At 50.6% G+C, this 4051-nt stretch overlaps 1 long non-coding RNA gene across 1 annotated transcript; it reads left to right on the top strand.

Annotated features, from left to right (window-relative positions):
- Nucleotides 1-212: 212 nt before the first annotated feature.
- LOC311204333 lies at nucleotides 213-2978 on the top strand. The gene is made up of 4 exons (XR_014618017.1): nucleotides 213-382; nucleotides 578-711; nucleotides 1433-1508; nucleotides 1958-2978. It is a non-coding gene; the product is annotated as an uncharacterized lncRNA (long non-coding RNA).
- The last annotated feature ends 1073 nt before the right edge of the window (nucleotides 2979-4051 follow it).

The following is a 4051-nucleotide window of genomic DNA, read 5'->3' as shown; positions in this document are numbered from 1 at the left end:
GGGGGGGGGTTAACCTGTGCAGAGTGAAACAAAGCCCCTTCCACGTTAGCCAAAGCCCTGTGTTTGGTGCTGGGAACAAGCGTAAGTCATGAAGAAGCATTAACAGAAAGGAATTACCCCACTGTAGTGGGATAATTAGCACAGCCTTGGCTGGGAGAGGTGGGGGATGCTCTGCGGTGTCTGTGAGTGTGTCTGAGATGATCCCAGGGGGGCTTGGAAAGGGAACTCCAGCAATTAGCTCTGGGAGTTTTGCTTGTGTGAAGCTGAGCCGTGGTTGTACATCCCTGTTCTGTGTCTTCTCTCCACAGCCCTCATCTGCCTGTGGAACATCCTGATGGGCAGGAACCTCCAAAGCTACAACCAGGTGGCGCCCATGACAAAGGTAGTTCACAGCCCTGGTTCTTCTGGGGTTTGGTGTCCCTTGTAAAACTGAGGGGTGTCTGAAACTGCAGAAGGGTGTGCAGCTTGGAATGAATCCCAGTGCTCTGGGTGGGATCGAGGAGCTGGGCTGCCATGCAAATGGCGATCTGAACCCCTCTTAAGTCACGCTGTCATGTGGCCTGCTTTTGTTGTTCAGATGCTGCCATCCCTGGGTGTGAAGAGAAGGCTGAAGAAGTTTCTGCTGCTGCGGTGAAGGTACCAGCCAGGGCAGCAAGGAAACGCCGAGCTTCGGGCAGCGATGCCGCTCCAGGAGCAGAGTCTGTGGGAGAGGTTAGCAGAGACTTTCCTGAACCTGTGCAGCCTCAGGCTCTTCTTTGTCCTTGACAGCAGGTGCCTCTTGTGTGCTGGGTTTGCCTCGCCCAGATTTTACCTGCTCTGCTCTGGCATGTGGAGCTGAGGAAGGAGCACCCAAACTACATGACCATGTGAGAACAATCGCCTGCTTCCTCTGGATAAAGCCCTCTCTGCTGGGTTGGGTATCCACCGGCCCGGGAGAGGATTCCCCTAGGACTTTGGCTCTGTAAAAACGAGTCCTGAGCTGCTTGACCCCTTAGTTTGGCTGGGAGGTGCCGTGTTCTTTTTCTTACTGCCCCATAGGGTGAGAGGAGTAAGAAACCCTCATGCTCTATTATTTGTCCCTGAGAGCACCATTGACTCTTTGTTTGTACAAAACCCCTTTCTGAGGGGCTCAGCTCTCCCCCAGCCAGAGTCAGGGCTGAACTCTGGAATGCTGAGGAGCTGCCTGAGGGGAACTGGGCAGGAAGCCTGAGGGGGTTTAATCCCTGCACATAAGAGAGCCCCTATTAACAATCAAACCCAAAGGGCAGCGTGCTGGTCAGAGATCCTGCAAAGATCCTTCTGCTGTGCTCTGAGCCAGCAAATCCCAGTCCCTAAATGGGACCAGAGCTGCCTCCCTTTCCAGAAGCTTCCGCTGGCTTGGGCTGGTGTTCAGGTTAAACTCAGGGTGGTGCTTTGTTTGTTTCTGTTCCAGACTCAGGCCCTGTCATCTGAACCTGCAGTGAAAAGACCCCGAAGTTCTGTGCTGGAGGAAGAACTGGTGCAGACTGGTAAGGCTGACGTCAGGGCGTGAGCTTGTTTCTCCTGCGCTCTTCCTGGCGTGTGGTGCGACTCTCCCCCTCGGCTCACGGACGGGCTGTGGCGGCATCGCCCCTCGGTAGCGTCTGGCAGTGCTGGGGTGGGAACTCAGTCTCTTCCCTGCAGCTCCAGCTGCGATACGGCTGCTGCCAGCTGCCCAGAAGGAAACTGGTCTGGTTTGGGGTGTTAGATCCCCAGAACCCTTTTTGGGTTTGAATCTGGGGTTCAGCCTGTCAATACCTCATGCCCAGTGCAACTTGCTGCAGTTGCCAGTAAGGAAATCTGAGACTGTTCTAAAGGAACAGAACACAGGGAATGTGGGGATGTAGGGGAGAGAGTAAACATTGACCTTTGGGGAAGCTCATCAACCTCCTCAGTTGCCTTTAACAGTGGCTGATTTGCTTATGCTCTCCTCTTGTAGATCAAATGCCTTGCGGGACTCCCTTGGGCAACGGAACACTCTCCCTTTGGGACAAGACAGCTCCTTGTGCCAGGTAAAACCCTTCTGTTTGCTTTGACTTTCTTCTCTGAAAGGTTTGCTTTCCATTTCATTCCTGAAGATCCTCTGTGCTGCCCAACATTTGTCTCTGTGTCCGCACAGGGATGTTCTTCCAAGGTTTCCTGGGCTGCTCTCCTAAGGGAGGTGAACCTTCAGTAGCTTTTTATTTTTCCTTACTCCCCTACCAGCTAGAGATGTTTTTGTTTTTTTTTTTTTTTAATCTGGGGCCGTGAAATGTAAGGTAATGACAGGGGATGCCAGGATTTTCTCTCTTCCTTTCCACCTCCCCTGGTCCTTCTCGCACAACTTAGAGGCAGTTTTCTCTTTTGGGTAACCGTGAGGTGACAAATTTGATTCCTGCCCCTCTGGTCTGCCCGAGTTCAGAGTCACCCAGCTGAGTGTGAAGAGCCTCTGCACAGAAATGCCCACTGTGTTTTGTCATGACACCAGTGCAGGATGTTTGACAGTCTCTGTGATAAATGAGCCTTTGTTCAGTAAACCACATGTACCTTGAAACAGGTTGTAACGTTCTGATTTTGTAAGAATGATTGTGTAACGTATATTGTTAGTTGCTAACGAAGCATAGAACTGAGTTATAGGTAACTTAGAAGTGGAAACCATAGAAATTAAGTAGCCAATGAATGAGCTTGCTGTTAAAGATGACCAAATATGGGAGAGGGGTCAACTAAGGGACAAGTGAGGAAGAGGAGCAACTTCATCCCATCGACCACTAGAAGGTAGAAGACGACCCCCTAACAACAACTGGCGCATGTGCAGAAGAAGCCTCAGTGAAACAATCGGGACCCGGAACTAAAGGACTATAAAAACCTGAATTCGGAGAGGGACGGTGCGTGCCGTTGGTAGAGCTGAGACTCTCCGGCCGCCCAGCGCTGTTTGCTTAATTGCCGCCTGCTAAATTAATAAAATTAACTTTGTAACTGAATTAACTGGTTTCCGACTGGTGACTGGGAAACCCACGATAACAATTTGGTGCCGTGACTCGGATGGAGAACAACCGGACGTGAGCCTTTGAGCAGGGAGGCGCCCCGCTGTATCAGCGGCCCTGCCAGAGTATCCGCTCGGCTCTCCACCGACGAACCGAAATTCTCGGCAATAAGCAAAGAAAAGCCGGCAAAGCCCCTTAATCTTTGTGCACGAAGTCCCGGACGAAGACGCAGGACGCGTGAGTATAGGCCAGTTTACCGTTCGGTTGGGGCCAGGATTCCCGGGGTGGGAGAGGTACGAACCCCGAGAGGTGGGTAAGAGTACAGACCCCGGATGATGGGACAGAGGAAAAGCAGGCCCACTGTCACCATGGGTGGGGGAGATCCTGTGAATCTTTCCCCAGTACCCCCGAGTAGTCCATTGGGACTGATGATTAAGTACTGGGATGCTCACCCTTCTAGGCGGGGTAAGAGTAAAGTAAAGATGATACATTAATGTATGGAAGTCTGGGCAGGACAACCCATAAGGGGTGAATCTGTTCGCTGGCCCAGGTTTGGTTCCTTTGAGGATTGGGTATGTCAAGCTCTAAATTTGTGTGTAAACGAAAAGGAACCCTTTGGTTTAGAAGAAAGTGAATATGCAGCCCTTTGGATAATTTCTGAAACAAGGGCAAATTTATACACTTTAAGTGAAAGAGAACCCCTTACGAGAAGTGGCAATGGGGGAATGAGAAAATGTTTAAAGAAGACTAGGAGTGTCAAGAACTTTATTTGCTGGGGATAAGGAGTAAGACAGAGCCCCTGGTAAAACTGAAAGTATGTCCCCAGCAGTAAGAAATTGAGTTCCTTGTGGACTCAGGGACGGAAAGATCCACCATCCAAAGTTTACCCCCGGGGATGTAAAATTTCCTCGGAGACAGTACAGGTAATTGGCGCAAAAGGGGAACCCTTTGCGGTACCCATGGTCAAGGAAATACTATTTGAAAGCAACTCCAAAATTGGCTTAGAATCATTGTTGCTGGTGCCTGAAGCTGACTATAATTTACTGAGACGAGACTTAATGGTTAAACTA

The sequence above is a fragment of the Gallinula chloropus genome (genome assembly GCF_964237585.1).
Source record: "Gallinula chloropus genome assembly, contig: HAP1_SCAFFOLD_160, whole genome shotgun sequence".
Lineage (NCBI taxonomy): Eukaryota > Metazoa > Chordata > Aves > Gruiformes > Rallidae > Gallinula > Gallinula chloropus.
Note: the sequence above shows the minus strand (reverse complement) of the source record. Positions and strands in the feature narration are given on the sequence as shown.